This window comes from Malus sylvestris, chromosome 3 (genome assembly GCF_916048215.2).
Source record: "Malus sylvestris chromosome 3, drMalSylv7.2, whole genome shotgun sequence".
NCBI lineage: Eukaryota > Viridiplantae > Streptophyta > Magnoliopsida > Rosales > Rosaceae > Malus > Malus sylvestris.
Window position 1 is genome coordinate 20,857,144 of NC_062262.1, and position 17,415 is coordinate 20,874,558.

General features: G+C 36.6%; 1 pseudogene; it reads left to right on the forward strand.

Annotated features, from left to right (window-relative positions):
* The first annotated feature begins 6,683 nt into the window (after positions 1-6,683).
* LOC126617052 (uncharacterized) lies at positions 6,684-15,617 on the forward strand (annotated as a pseudogene).
* The last annotated feature ends 1,798 nt before the right edge of the window (positions 15,618-17,415 follow it).

A 17,415-nucleotide genomic window follows, 5' to 3' on the forward strand; every position in this document is an offset into this window, starting at 1 on the left:
AAGAAAGTGGTAAGTGGTGTGCACCTTGGGTGGCTTCTCTGCACTTGCAGAGAAAGAAAAAGACGAGAGGGAGCTAAGAGATGAGAGATAGTGAAATAAGGGAATAAGGGATGAGATGACAACAAATGAGTTGAGAGATTTGAAAAAAAATGAGACTTCTGGGGGATTGGGAGACACGGGAGAAAGGGAAAGAGTGGGATATGGACCCCACGTGGCTCACAAAATAGCCACAAAAGATCTCCCAACATAAAATTACCAAATCGCCCTTCACATTCGTAAGCTCGTAAAATATTCGTCGTAACTCCGAATTCGATTTTGCTTGCGCCTACGCGTCCATACCATCGAGTACTTTTAGAATACGGTAAAATAGTGGCTTGTTCATGTCACGAATTGACGGTCAACGAAAGTCAACAATCTCCCCTCAAGGGGCATTTTCGTCCATTCACTCCTTTAAAATAAATAAAATCGTAAAATTAGGGACGTGTTGTTACACCACAAGTATGTATATAACAAGCAATGCTCTTAGTGCGTATGCAAGTCTATTGACATATGTACTGAAGGAAATTTTTTGATACACTAAGTTTTTTGTGCAACATATTACGTGCATTTAACTATTAAATGGCGGAAGTATGTTGGTATACACTCTAAAACAAAACTTTAATCATCAAATTCAAAGCCTATCATATTAGTGAACCAAGATTCAACTCAAAACAACAAAGGGAGTTGAAATTTCATTATACCTTTGAAGCTCCTTTTTGCTTAGCAAAGGATAATCACCAATGAGAAGGCCTTCATTCCTTTACCTCTTGCTCCTTGGATCCATGGATATATATGGAGGAACTTTGCTTCTTAGCTCCTTGTCTTCTTGGATTTGGATAGAGGAATGAGTTCTCCAAAAGTCACCAATGGAGGAGGCCTCTAAGTTTCGACATGAATGAAGGAATGAGGAAGAAGATGAGTGTTGTAGGAAGAGGAAAATGCTAGTATCCCTTCCTACATGGCCGGCCTCCTAGAGAGAAGAGAGAGCTTTATGTTTTCTCTCTTTAACTCTTTGAAAACCCTAATGAGGTTAAGCCTATAACTTCACTTTTATATTGTTAGAAATTTTGAGTAGAAATTTCATTGTCCTACATTGGTCACTACTAAAAGGTTCCCTCACTTTATAAGGCTGTGTCCCTTATAGAAAGTGATTGAAGTGATGGACCATGAAGAATAAAATTAGGCTCAACCTTGGGGTTAGGCTTTGGGATGTACCAATTAATTGATAATTAATATATAATTAATTATCAAAAGATGGGCCTTGGGGCTCGGGCTCTAATGATTAAATTCTTCAATTAATTACTTTTAATTAATTAATTATTTTTTATACCTGATGCGAAATAGATAAGCACACAAATTAAACCCTCTTTTGTCAAATTGTAGTAGAGATGTAAGTAGGGATCGTTCTAGACCGGGGATTAGGAGGGATTGCTAAACACTTGGAAACTGACTTAAAAACTCTAAAACAAGGTTTAAAACACTAAACTAGACTCAAAGAATGCAAAACTAAACTTTAAGACACTTAAACAAACCTAAAACTCAAAACAGCAACCTAATGACTCAAAACTGCCTAAAAACCACTTTCTGGGCAGTTTTGAGAACCTAACAAGAACTTGGACGAATTTGAGTGAAAACTTGAATCAAAACACTTAGAAACACAAATCAAAACACTTTCTAACTAATCTAAGACTTCAAAATAAATGGGGATTTGTTTTGGACGAAAATTGAAAACAAAACAGAAACTTTAAACTAAACAGATTGTAGAACGTTTTTGGATAAAAAGGATGGATAAAAGGCTAGTTAGGAGGTTCTTCTCCACACATGTCACACTTGCAAACAAAACGATTTTCAGTTGTTCTTCCAACAAATTATAAATACTCAACGCCCCAAATTAACCGTGAATTGCACTAATTAACCCTCAGTTTTTCCACAAGTTATTAAGTTGGATGATTGCATGCGACAACCCGAAACATTCCCTACAAGTTCCCTACATGAATTGCATAATAGAGATACAAGCAAGAATCATTAATTTCTATGAAAAACATAAGCATTGACGAAGCATTCGCTACTATGAATTGCATGAAACTTATGCTAAGAATTCATTCAACGCGATCGTTTTCAAGCGACCTTCACTACTTGTGATTATAAGATTGTAACTATTAGGTGAAACTCCCTCATAATCTAGCATCATATTCATGCATGAAAACTAAGCGTGCACTCTCAATCAACATACACAAATAAGTTATCAATCAAATAGATGAACGAATTGAATCCACAACTTATGAAATAACAACTGAATGTAATCAAATCATATTGCAAGCATGTACATGGTTTCGAATTACCCCCCCCCCAACTAAGGGGGTTTAGTTCCTCATACTCACAACACAAAGTTTATTGAATTGAAACATTGAAAACATAAGAAAGATTACACCTAAAAGTTCCAGCAATCTGCAATAGACTAGCAAGCACATTCAAAAGCACTTCTTCTTCCTTCTTGCTGCGGCACAAGGTATGGAGATGGTTTGGATGGGTTTTGGATGATGGAGAATGATGGGAAGGTGTCTAGGATGGGTGTATGGCACGGCTAGGAAGGTTTGGGTTCAGAAAATATGGATTTGGGTGAAGGATGGGCACGGCAAAAGGTGAGAGATGAAATCTGGCGTGAATGGAGTTGTATGGATGTGTGTGGAATGTTTTGTGGGTGCAACAAGGATGTTTATTTAAAGGGATTAGGAAATTAAAAACCCTAGGCTAATTAGGTAATCAGGAATTAAGTTTAAAGCTTCTAGAATTAAGGAAACAAATCAGAAAATTAAAGGAAAGGGCAAGGGAAATTCGACTAGGGTTTAAAACACAAAAGGAAGGTGTTTTAAAGCATAAAAACACAAAATAGGGAAGAGGAAATGCAAAGGGGGGTGCGGCAAGGGTTCAAAAGGGTTCTAGGCGTTTGTTTTGTGTCCTAGAATGGTTAGAAAGTCTTCATAATTGCTGAAACTTTTAGGGACAATTAGGAAAAATCAAACCAAAGTAGGAAACCTTGGCTTAACTTTCCTACTTCAAGTAGGAATCCTTGTTGGAGTAGGAATCCTTGTTCTTCTAAGAATCCTCATGTGATTAGGAATCCATCTTCAATTAGGAATCCTTCGTTGATTAGGAATCCTTCGTCGATTAGGAATCCTTCGTCGATTAGGAATCCTCCTTCATGTAAGCACTTTCCTACTTCAACTAGGAAACCTTGTTCAAGTAGGAATCATCATCTTCAAGTCTTCAAATTCGTCCAAACCTTGGCTCCAATTATGTGATAATCATTCCAAGCCCAATTTTGCTCCAAAAAGCTCCAAAATGCATCTTCTTGCATCCTTTGGCCTTAAAACCTGAAAACACATAAAACTAGCTTAAAAGACTACTTTAACTAAGAAAACACCATGGAAATGCATAAGAACTAGCTAACTAAGGCGCATAAATATGCTCCTATCAATATCAACAGACTCATCTTTTCAGATGAAGTCTGAAGTGATGAAGGAACACCAGAGAGCAAAACACCATTCTAAGAAGATGTCTCCCAATAAATGCATCTCATTTTCATACCTGTTGCGAAGAGGTATAAACGTATTATATATACATCCATCTGTATGACATTTAGAGCACAGAAAAATAAAAATCTTCTTTTACAATCCTAAACATTCTTTGTCACAGCCCGTCCTGAAATATTCAGTTTCGACGGTGTGAAATGACTATTTTGCCCTCAGACGTTTTGTGTGATTGTGTGATTGTGTGATTTAAGTTTGGAAGTGAACTAATACCTTATGTCCCTGATATTTGGAACCAATTAGGACTTAAAGTTGTTGTGGTTGTTTGGAAGTCAAACAATTTTGGACCACACACACACTCCAACTCCATCTCTCTCTCATTCCTGTGCACTCTCTCTCTCTCCTTCCTCTCGATTTTCTTCTGTTTCCGTCAACTTTGTACAGACAAACTCTAAGCCTTCCATTTTAGGCACAGATCGAGGTTTTAAAGGTAACATTCAAACTCTTTGCATGCCTAGGAGTTGAGTTGTACCTTTATTTGGACTTAAAACCTTTGAAAACCCTAGTTCTCACGAACTCTGAGTTAGGTACTGCTCATGCACTAATTATTGTGAGGTTTTTAGGAGTTTTTAAGGGCATAGGAAGCTTTAGATTGTCTTCACAAAGCTCGGAGAAGAAAAATGAAGTGATTTGGACGTCGGAAAGTTGAGTTGCAGTTTTAGCCGGATTATCGAGGGATTTTCCGACGAGTTTCATGGGTTTTAGGGCTTCTAAAAGGTATGGTTGTGTTCTATTCATATTAAGCTTTAAATTGGTTTAAGTTTCATGCAAATTGGTTGAGAAATGAACAAGAAATGAAGGTTTTAAAGTTTTCTAGTTTCCGGCGACGGCGATGGTCGTCGGAGTTCGAATGTAAGGGATGACAGAATATTCCTAACGGCGTTGGTTAGTTTTAACGGTTTCCGTTACTTTTAATGGAATATTCCTAATGGGTTAGGGGATTCCGTTAGGGTCCTTGAGCGTGGCCGCGTGTAGGGCCGTGCCCTTGCCGGCGCATGACGGCGCGTGAAGGCTTCAAAAATTATTTTTAAAATATGAGGATGTTCGTGGAGTTGTGTAGGTCACGATGGTATATTTATATACCTCATTTGAGCAGTGTATGAGAAGTTATTAGCTAGTATTGATTATGTGCTTTAAATTAACGTTTTTATAGTTGTTTCGCATATAGGGGAGACTTATCCCGAGGATGAGCGCAGTCAAGGGCAACTCAGGGGCTACGACCCTTCGACATACCAGTGAGTGGGCATTTGGTTTTAAGTATATACGTATATGCTTGATATTTTCCCAGAAAATGCATTTAAATGAGTTATGCTTTGAAAATGCCATGCCTATTGATTTATGCTTAAACCATGAGTTAGAATTGTATGCATAAATGTGATTTGGTGTTATGGACGCTCAGGTAAGTTCCAGGTGAGTTTATGAATTGTGAATGTGTATTGAATAGTTGTGATTAATTGAGAAACATTGAGCTCATAAACCTGCACCTTGGTGTTAGTGATTAGACAGAGATATGGCACATACCTGTATATAATGTCACCTCCCGCACCATATGCTCACATTGGATCCAATTTAGGTGCACAGTCTTGTCGTATAAACCACTATAGGTGGTTCCGACTCGTAGGTGACTAGCGATTTATCGCATAGCTATCATGAATGCATAGCATTGAGCATAACTATATTACACCCAGTATAGGTCATTTGTAATGATTCCGGCTAGATTGACTACTGAGCTATGAATTCAATCGTACAGACTTCTGCAGGGGTTTCGACTAATATGTTATTTTCCATGAATCTATTTTTACCTGAGTTACTTATTCTATTTTATGTTTTGGCATGGTATACTTATGAATATGGTTATGTGAAGCATGAATTGTAAAATATATATATGTATATATTTATATTCTATTTATGGGAAAATTATACAAGTTTTACGGTGAGGGGTTAGAGCATTTTGATGATGAAATGGTTTTGAAAAGATTTGTTTTTGCCCACTCACATTTTCTGTTTTGCGCCCCTCCAGATTTTAGGTAGACTTAGTGTTGGTGGCATTGAGGATCTCGGCGGTTCTGACAGAATAAAAATTCGTAGGATATATTCTGGTTCTGTATAACTAGTACTTGTCCTACTGGACTGCACCTAGACTTTCTATGCTCTAATTAGGAGTATTTACTCTTGTATCTCACTCCTAGCACTTTCAGCTTATTAGTACACATTAGTAGCTTTAGGTTTTTATTTATTCGTATATTTCATATCTTTATCGCTTCCGCACTGTGTACATGGCTACGTTACCCTCACGTGATGGCTAACACTGATTTTAGGTCGGGGTGTGTTAGTTTGGTATCAGAGCCTAGGTTTAGCAGTCCTGTATATCTTGTGAATGATCTAATCATTGTGATGTCTTCTGTCAGAACTATGCCGCCTCGTAGAGAGCCACGTCACTCAACTAAGCCTAGTTTCCCTGATATTGCTTAGTTAAGGGAAGCTATAGCTAATGCCATTCAGTCTTAGCTCCGTCCTCCTCAAATGACACCTCTTGAGACTGTGTATAATCTGAAGCTGAATCATTTGATGAGAAATGAAGGACATGAGGGAGCGGAGAAGTGGCTTAATCATGTCGAAAAGATTTTCCTTGTGATGCAGAGTCAGGGGAATCTTCCTTCTGACAGGTGGGTTGAGACGACTACCTAGTTTTTGGGTCCGGAGCCTGCATCATGATGGAGACAGGAGTCATATCTGATGCCACCAGAGGTTGTAGCCGATTGGGAAGTGTTTAAACTGTTGTTTCGGAAAAGGTTTATTCCCTCTGAGTACATTGATCGTAAGAAATAAAAGTTTACTCATATAAAACAACGAAAAATGTCAGCAAATGAGTATTACAGGATGTTCACTGATTTGTCTCGAGATGATCCGGAGGTTGCTGCTAATCTGGTCGAGATGCTCCGTCGTTTCAGGTTGGGTACTAAGAAGAAATGGCATTCTATAGCGACATCGACTCCCTATGCCACTTACCAGGAGTTTTATGAGGTTTTACTACGGATTGAGGACTTAGAGAACATGCCCAGTGAAAGTGAAGATGAAGAAGAAAAGAACAGGAACCAGAGGCAAAATGATAAAGGTAAAGGTCAATCATCTCATGGACCTCATAAGACCCAGAGTTTTAAGAGAAGTGGTGTCAGTTCCAACTCTTCTAGTGGAAGTTTGAGCTCTAATGTGCAGAAGAGAAGTGGTAGATTTTGTGGAGGCCCAAGATTTCAGAGGCAAAAGGACTTTGGTGGTTCAGGTGGTTCAAGTGCTCCTTTATGCCTCAGGTGTAATAATAGGCATTTTGGGAAGTGTAGGAGAGGCAGCAGTGCATGCTTTACTTATAGACAGATGGGGCATAGGGCTGCTCATTGCCCTCATAATCAGCAGAGGCCCCAACAGCCTTCCTTACCATCACCTGTGACGACCCAGCAAGCTTCAGGACCGAGTGGTTATGCTCAAACTAATTGTGGATGTGCTTATCATTATCAGGGCAATGCCGTTCCTTATGCTACAAGGCAATATTAGTACTCATAGGATCCTCATTATCAGGGTGGTTACCCTTAGTATAAGAGATGTTCTATGCCATATCAGCCATATTCAACAGGTGGATCCTAGTGGTACTAGAGGGGACAACCCCAACAGGTAGAGATTGTTGCTAGCAGTGCAGGAGGTAGTTGGGTCAACCAAGATAAGGACGAGGTATTCATGCTTGCAGAGGTCGTGGTGAACGATAGTAGAATCAGGGATGTATCCATAACATGACTCTGCAAGATGCTCAGAACAATCCTGATTTAATCATGGGTACGTTAAATATTCTTGGTCATTTTGCTAAAGTATTGATTGATTATGGTGCTACGCATTTTGTTGTTTCTCATACATTTGCTCAAGTGACGCAACCTCATCCTACGTAAGTAAATTCTGGTTATAGATTTTGTGAGTGATTAAGAAATTTAAATAAAGAATTGTGATTAACGGTAGTTAATCAAACAAGAGTTTAATTTTGGCCTATCATCGAAATTAGTTTCCGAAATAAAATTTTTGGGTCGGGGCGTTACAGTGTTTAAAAGACAAATTAACACTCCCTGATCGCGATGTTCGAAGGACACCAAGATGGCCATGTGTTGGCCGATATCTAAAGGTGGCGCAAGCCATCCTATCATTTCAGTATGCTGTCGATGAGGTATATTCCCACCACAGCTGTTCATAATTTTGATAAAAGACAAAACAAGATTCCGAGAGACAAGATTGCATAATTATGCTTGATAGGAGCATATTTATGCGGCTTTGTTATCTTATTTCTTTGCATTTACTTAGTTAATTTCCCTTTATTGTAGTAATTTAAGCTATTTTCGTATTATTGAAGGTCCAGTTGGTAAGGATGATAATAAATGGCAAAATGGAGCAGTTTGGAGCAATTTTGGACTTGGATTGGATAGCATGCGTGGATAGCATATAGGCTGGACGTTTTTGGTGTTTAAATGGTGTTAGGCATGTGCTAAAATTTGGAGAAATTAAAGTTGATGCTTGGAAGGCGAGGAATTACACAAGAAAGAGGAATGCTAGTTGGAGAGGAACATTATCTTATTCGATCCTATATTATCTTATCTTATCTTATCTTATCCTGCATTACCTTATCTTATCTCCAGCTTCAAAGAGGAATCCTAATCACATTCAAACACTTTCTACCAGATTCTTAGAGTCCTAAAATAACTCAAAACACATAATCCCTTTTCTCCTTGGATTCAACCGTTCTCCCCCTATAAATATGAAATTCATGCAGCGATTTAGGGTGTGCCACACCTACCATTCATCCATTGAAGTTGTTGGAGTTTTCAGAGTTCTTTCTCTTTGTTTTAAGTTTCAATGTTTAGTTTAGATTGTTTTTCAGTTATGATGAACATGTGTAGCTAAGTTTCTTTTTAGCTAGAGGTGAATTCAAAGTCATGATCATATGTTTTATATAAATTGATTACATCCAGTTATTGTTTCATAAAACATGAATGTGATTTACTTATCTGCTTTATAGAAAACTTATTCTTGTATGTTTATTAAGGGTGCACACTTAGTTTGCATGCAGGGATTTGATGCTAGAAGATAAGAGAATTTCACCTAATCGTTATGAACCTATATTTGCAAGTAGTAAAAGTCACTAGTCATGATTGAGTTAATGATCTTTGAGATGTATTTCTATCATGCTTTTCATAGTTAGGGAACTTGAGAAGAATAATTTGGTTGCGTCGTTGAGTCCAATTCAATGAACTTAGGAAAATCTGAGAGTTAATTAGTGATGTTCACAATTACTTTGGGGCATTGTCATTCGTGGTTTATAGAAAGAATATCTGGAAATTGATTTGTATGCATATGATTCATGTGTGGAGAAGAATCCTTTAGCTATCATTACATTCATATTATTCACAACTTAATTTACTTGCTGCCATTTACTTTTGTTTTAGTTAAATTCGTCCAAAATCCCTCAGTCATTGTTTTGATGTTAGTTCAACTTAGTTTTCAGTTTTATAAGTTTAGTTTGTGTTGATTAGCATCCCTTCTAATCCCGGGAATAGAACGATCCCTACTTACTCGTACTATGATTGCATAATTTATAGGGTTTAATTGGTGCGTTAGTTTCTACCACATCAGTGCTGACGGACATGTCTACTTGAAAGCCCAGACATCCTAATGGTATTACAATTGGCACACTAATAGAGTAGAAGAAAATCCCAAGTATGCACAGATACCAATCTGACAAAAATAGTTCGAAGGGAGGCAAGTTGTCCATTGAATTTCCAACTAAAAGTATCAACCACAACATTTGCCTAACCAGGTTGAATCATTAAAGCCTTCAAACTCACTGCCATCATCAGGAAGAGAAAGGACGAGTGCATTTGTATTTCGATGTTCCAACTCCTTAAAACTTTGTTCATAATCTTCATCCCACATAAAATTCACTCATTTTCAGGTCAACTTTGTGAAAGGTAAGGCAATATCTAAGAGATCCTGCATAAAATATCGGTAATAACCAGCTGGACTGAGAAAACTCATTATTCTGAAATGTTCTTAGGTTGCTCCCAAGCTGCAACTGTTGAAATATCCCAAGAAAACTGATCTGGTCTAGCCAAAACTGACACTTACTGAACTTCGCATACAACTGGTGCTTCTTTAACTTCTCCAACACGAACCTCAAATGTTTCGAATGCTCGGCCTCACCCATACAAAGTTTGTCCAGATCAAACCTTATGGTTGCGAGCAATCTCCATGTAGGTCCGACTTTCCCTTGCTACACTAGTCTTGGCTAGTGAAGCTGTACAACACTAAGTGTCTGCCAATACGTGGTCATTCTGGTATCCAGGACACTAGGATCAGGACAACACTAGGTTGTGCTAGTGAAGAAACATAAAGCAAATTGTAGCAATGGTTCTTTAACTTTAACTCAATTGGAGCAATGGTCCCTCAACTAAAAATCCATTACCATTGGTCCCTCAACTCATCAAAACATGCATCTATAGTGCATCAACTAAAAGTCCATTACCATTGGTCCCTCAACTTTAATCCAACTAGAGAAATGGTCCATCAACCTTAATCCAAATTGAGCAATGGTCCATCAATTTTAACCAAATTGTAGCAATAGTCCTTTCAACATAACTCATTTTGACAAAATTCTAATGAAGTTGACGAAATGACTATAGCTACACATTTTGATGAGTTAAGGGATCAATGATAATGAATTTTTTTTAAGAATTATTGCTCCAATTTGATTAAAGTTGAGGGACCATTGCTACAATTTACTCAAAAACATATCACACAGACACCAACCTTGGCTAGTGGAGCTGTCCGACATTGGTTTTGCCACTGAAGCTAGGAATATCTGATATACAAATTAGATTTGCCTTTGAGAATGAGTCCGCCATGTTTTCTTCACTGGTACAATCCAGGCTTGCACAAGTTTGCCTTTGAGAATGAGTCTTCTTATACTATGATATCACTAATAAGTGCACTGATATATGCTATATGAATTGGATATAGCATTTGTGTCGTGTTTCCCGTATCGTGACATACTCGATATCTTAATGGGTTGTGTCATGTAACACCCGTTAAAACGAACGAATATGACCCGACCGAACTCGACTTGTTAATATTACCGGGTAGTGTGACCCAACTCGTTATTCGTTAAACAAAATATATTTTAAATCAATAAATAATCAGATGAAAAAATAATATTAAAAACGTAAGTGTGATCAAAGAATTTAACAGTAAGGAGTTAATCTCACTTATTGTTGTAGTAAGGTTATTTTAATAGTTCTTAATTAATGTAGAAGTATGAAAAATAAAAGAAATATATGCAAACTCTCGTAATGACAAGCTTTACAACTTTTGTAAAGAGGCCAACTCCAAAATACGCCACCATAATCCCATAAATATAGATTTCAATTTAATTGTTGATTGTTGTTTACGTTTACGCTCCATTCTTCCCATGAATTTTTTTTTTCTTCAGATTTTCTTTTTTGAAAACATGATCTTTTGGCGGATGCATAATGATGAAAGGGTCAGATCGTTGATATTACGTTCAAATTTTTATAGTTAGTGAAAATACTGTTAAGAGTGTATAAAGTCTCTAGAAACTATATAAGACGACTCATATTTCATTTAACATTAAACATCGGAATGTGATATCAACGATCTGAATCATTCATTTTTCTGCAACTACTAAAGGGTCAAGTTTTCAAAAAATAAAATCTGATGAAAAGAATAGAGCATAAACGACAATCGACAGTTGAATATAAATATAAGGTTATGGATTATGATATCAAATTTTGGAGTTGATCCTTTCACAAAAGTTGTAAAGCTTATCATTACGAGTGATTGTATATTTTCTTTTACATTAGTTATATGAATTTTTATTGATTTTGTACTCAAACAATTAACACTAATCATGAGGGTTTGGAGAATCTAACAAACGATGTAACCATCGTCTAAGCATAGAGGATTCAATCACGAGTGTTTATATATTTTCCTTCACATTTTTCACACTTTTACATTAATTATTATGAATTTTTATTATTTTGAACTCTAAACACTTTGCACGAGGGTTTGTAGGGTTTTACGAATCAAAACGACGATGTACCCACCATCAAAGTATAGAGGATGCAAGTACGAGCGTTTGCATGTATATATATATATATATATATATATATATATATATTGTTTTACACTTGTAAAAATGAATTGTTATGAATTTTTTAATGTGCTTTGATATTTTTTACTATGGCTATGTAGTAAGTTTCTTTAGTAGTTTAAAATTATCAAACTAACTTTTTCTTATCAAGTTGAAACGGGTTACCAGTGGGTGAACCTGTTAAGAACCTGTTATTAATGGGTTCTTAATTTGTAGTTCGGTAACGATCTGATTAGTTAACGTGTTGACACGAAACCCGTCATTTTCATGTCATTCTGAGTTGGGTTAACATGTCGTGTAAGAAATTGCCAGGTCTACAAATGTATATGAGTTTTCTAAACCAAGGGTTAGTACGTTAAAAAGAAAAGTGGTTTTACTTATTTATGTTATGAACTTTGGTCCACTCACCTTTGTTTCGCGCTGCATAGAAACGAGGTGTACAACTCCTGGCATCGAAGCATTCCTATATTGGTAGCTCTGAGTCCTCCTCTTTGATAGGAGCATATTTATGCGTCTTAGTTAGCTTGTTTTCTTACATTTTCGTAGTTAGTTTGTGGTTATTATAGTGTTTTAAGTTATTTTCGTGTGTTTGTAGGTCCAAATGACAAAGTTGGCAAGAAAGTGCATTTTGAAGCATTTTGGAGCAGTTTTGGGCACTAAATGGATAGCACATGTTTGGGCCAAGATGGATGAACGAATTTGGAGTTCAAAAGGCTAGGAATCTGATAAGAAGATGAAGAAATTAAATTCAAGACAAAGAAGATAAGGAATAGCTCAAAAGAGGAAACATTATCCACAACCTTATCCATCCTTATCTTATCCTTATCCAACCTTATCTTATATTATCTTATCCTAATCTTATCATGCCTTAATCCTAGCTCCAAGGGGATCTAAATATATATTTCTAGAACCTACTTCTAGAAGCATTCTCTTCTAGAAGTGCCAAATCAGCCACAAAACACATTGTTTCTAGAAACCCTACCAAAGTGGCGCCTATTTCCCTTCTAGAAGGCTTTTGCCTTGCCTTGCAAGCCATTCTATTTTCCCTCCAATCAGTGCCGCACCCCTCTATCCCTTTTCCTTTGTGGATTTTGTTTTATTAGGCCTTATTCCTTGTGGATCTGGGTTATACAAATCATTTTCAGAAAATAATTGGGCCAAACCTTTTCCTTAGTGGATTTAATTAATTGTGCTGAACCCTAGGGCCCTAATTCTCCTAGTGTGCTGATTTCTAACCCTAATCTGATTAACCCTAAGGTTTTGCCTTGCCTATATATATATATGTGTGTGTGTGTGTTTTAAGCCTAAATTTGTCACCACCCTTCATACCATTCAGAAACACCTTTGCCACAACACTAAACACCATTCTACATCACAAAACATCATTCTACATCAAGATACATCTTTGCTGCACCTTTTTGAGAAGAATGAGATCATTGCTGTGCATTCCATTGATGAAGGAGGACCTTGTGCACAAGCCATCTACATCCTTGGGAGTTCTAAGAGTTCTTTCTTCCCTCGTTTTAGTTTCGATGTTTATTTCAATTTGCTTTTCAATTGCTATGAACATGTGTAACTAAATTCTTATTAGTTAGTGGTGAATTCGAAGCCATGGACATATGTTTAATATGAATTGATTCCTTTCAGTTGTTGTTTCGTAAAACATGAATGCGATTTACTTATCTATTTGATTGATAACTTGTTCTTATGTGTTGATTAGGGAGGCCTACTTAGTTTGCATACATGAATCTGATGCTAAATTATAAGGGACTTTCACCTAATCGTTAAGAACTTATAATTACAAGTAGTGGAGATTGTTAGTCACAATCGTGTTAAGTAGATTCTTGGCAAGAGTATCATGCAGTTCATAGTTATAATTGCCTTGTCAATGCTTATGATTTCCATGGAACTTAATGATCTTTGAATGTATCTCTATCATGCTGTTCATATACGGAACTTGAGAAGAATGATTTGGGTTGTTGCATGCATTCATCCAATTCAATGAATTTAGGGAAATCTGAGAGTTAATTAATGCATTCACAATTAATTTGGGGCATTGTCATTCATGGTTTAAAGAAACAATACTGGAAATCGATTTATGTTGCATATGTTCATGTGTGGAGAAGGATCCTCTAACTAGCCTTTCACCCTTGAATTCATCTCAATTTCGTTTTAGTTTACTTTGTTTTGCAATTCGTTTAGTTTTAATTCAATTTCGTCAGAAACCAAACCCTCTTTCTATTTAGTGTTTTTAGGTCAGAATCTGTCCAATTTAGGTTATTTAGAGTGTTTTTAGTCAATATAGGTTAGAATTAGTCTAAAAATATTGTTTGAGTCTCAGTTTAGTCTTAAATTCGTTCAATTTATTCCCTAGAATCTGTTTTGAGTCTAATTGTTAGTATTGTGCTGTTTTGAGTCTTTTAAGTGTGTTTTGAGTTAGTTAAGTCACAATTTGTTTTCCTTTAGTCTTTTGAGTCAATTTAAGTTATAATTTCGTCCAAATCACTTGTTAGGTCTAGAATTAAGTCAGTTCCATTTAGTTTTGCAGATTTGAGTGTTTTAGGTCAGTTTAGAGTCTATAAAGTCTATTCTTGTGTTTTTAAGTCTAGTTTAGTGTTTTAGAGTTTAATTTGAGTAGATTAGCAGCCCTAGTTAATCCCCGGTTTAGAACGATCCCTATTTACATCTTTGCTACAATTGTCATCAATAGGGTTTAATTTGTGTGTCAAGTAATTTTCACATCACTCTTTATGTAGGAGCTCTTTCTTTGTAATCGCACTCTTAAATAATATACTTTATACTTGTAATCTTGATTAGTAGTATGCTTTGAACATGTTCATGCATATTCATATTTTAATATTTAAAGATACGTATTTTATTTATGTTTATTTTATTCATCGCATATTTGCATGCATGTTCTTAGCATAAGTATAATAGGATGACTTGCGTCACCCTTAGTTGTCGCCCAGCATGTGGCTACCCCAATGTCATATGGACATTGCACGACATGTCATAACTGCTTATAATTAAGCTTAAGCCATATTGTCTGTTTAGATGACATTCAAAACTGTGTGAAGTCTTGGAAATTTTTTTATGCAGTAGTGAGGGGTATGCTAAGTCAAATTGGATATAGTTGGGATGCAAACAAAAAGATGTTAAGTGAACACCATGTTTGGCAAGAGTGTGAAAATATCATAAATTCATTTTTTTTTTCTTTTGTGTGCGTGTGATATCCTGTTAATTCTTCTTATACTTATGATTTGGTTGTTAATTTTCATTTTTATTGGTAGTCCCATAGTGGTGCTAAAAGCTTTTGTTGGAAGGTCATTCTAAATTAGGACGATATAGTGGATTTGTGTGGTAAAAATAGAGCCACAGGTGAGGGTGCTGAATCATGTATAATAGTCATTGAGATTATGACTCATCGCTTAATAAACCTAATCATATTGATTTGGCTGGTGATACATAAGGTTTAAAAGATATTGATTATTAATGAGGTTTCACTTAATTAGCTAACGGTCAAGACTCAAAACAAGAAAAAATCAACAAGTTATGTTGATGTGCCTCATATAAAAAGAAAACCAGCAACCCCTTAAGATGTCATTGCAAATCACTTGCTAAGATGGCTTCATCCTTTCAGGACTATATTTGTGCAGACACAAAAAAGCTGGACTACAGAGGTATATGATGCAGTAAATGTGATACCAAATCTCATCGAAAAAGAACAACTAAAAGCATGTGCTTGGTTGATAAAAAATGACAAGTAATTTCTTAAGGGAAAAAACAAATAACCAAATCCATCAAACAGTCGACGGGAAATTATGCATTGTAACACATCAACACCTTAACAAATTTCAAATAAGTAATGTTGCCATCTGTACAAGAAAAAACATATTGCAAATGGAAGCAAATTTTTAGGATGTGTAAAGTAAGAGTGGGCACGGTCCAGACTGGCCCTAAATTTGGATAAACTGGACTAGACTTGTTTAAAAATGAAATTGGGCGGTACGGGACATATTCGAATATTTAAAAAACAGAGCCGACCTAACCCGACCCATTTAAAACGAGTTGGGGACAAAGTCGTATGATGCAGAAGTCTCACATATGGTTCCCTAAGAAGGGAGTGGCTACCTACATTCTTTGCTGTAGTGCTGTCATTTTTCTGAGAGCAAGGGTCCCCTCTTGCCTGAGCTTTCTTATTCCTTCATTCATAGCTCCCTAAGGGCCCGTTTGTTTGACAGGATTAGGGAGGACTGGACTGGACTATACTACAGTCCCTTGTTTGGTCTGCACCAAGATTAGGTCTGACTCGCTAGGATTAAACCCCTCACTAGGAGTTCTAAGTGAAACACCTCGATCACCCCCGGACTCGTAAGATTTCCTGTGCTCCTGCGCTCCTGCAAGAGAGAAACTCGCTCAACCTCGATCCTCGAAGTGCTCCCTTCTTGCCCTGCTCCCTCATTGTCGTCCTGCTCATCATCATCTCTGCGTCCTACTCGCCCTCAACTCCATCCTGCTTGTCCTCATCTGGTAAACTTGGAATCCGACATTATTTCTTCGATTTTTTTTTTTTTTTGCAGATCGTGATATTACTGGGCTTTATTTGATTTAGGTGTTTTTGGGTTTGAGAAATTTTGAATTATAGACCTCTGTACTTGAACAAATTAGGGTTTTGATTTTTAGGGTCAAATTGAGATTAAAATTTGGGGTTTTCACATTTTATGCCATTTTACCAAAATGATGATAATCATCACAAAATTGCTGCTGTAAGGGTGGAAAACCTTATAGTTAATGGTCTTTTGCTGTTGACGAAAGAGTCTGCTGAAATGTATGTTGAGTTCTTGGCAAAGCTTCTTGTTGCTCTGGGCTTCGATTGGTGGCTGATACATGCTTGTTAAGTTTGTATATCTTTTTATTCTGGTTTTCTAGGGTCTGTAGCTTTTAGATTTTTTTTCTTAACCAGTTAATTGTTGATTTGGATTATATGTTGCCAGAGCATATTCAAACAATTTGTTTTGTTTGGCTATCCAAGTCGTATTGGAGTGTGGGGAAGATAGCTTGCTAGGTGCCATGATTACTTGTCATGATTATTGCTACTGGTAGATCAATCCTCTTAGCCCTCTTTTAGGCTTTTCCACTGAGCCTTGTAGTTATCTTTCATGCTTGAAAGTAAATGATAGAAAGTAAATATGTAATATGTACCATTGATGGGAACTATTTGTGACACTAGACTTCATATGGAACTATCCAACCTTGAAAGTTATCAGTCAAGGCTTCAGAAATCAGTTAAGGCTTCTTATAACTTGCAACAAAACTACGACAAGGTCGAATATCGTAGAAAAGAAGTAACTTGTCCTTGGGATATTACTTGGAGATCAACAAGGTCGGGTTTGGATGAAGGTACTGATTCATCAAAAGATTCACTAATGCTATTAGCATTTATGTAAACTAGAGATTTCCCTGATCTAGGTTTAGAAACAAGAATTTTTCTTTATTTTTCTCTAGTTTTGACCAGCAATTTCAGTGGTGCCTGTATGTTGTGATTTTGCTTGATGTTTTTGTAGTAATAATGTTCATATGTTTAACAGT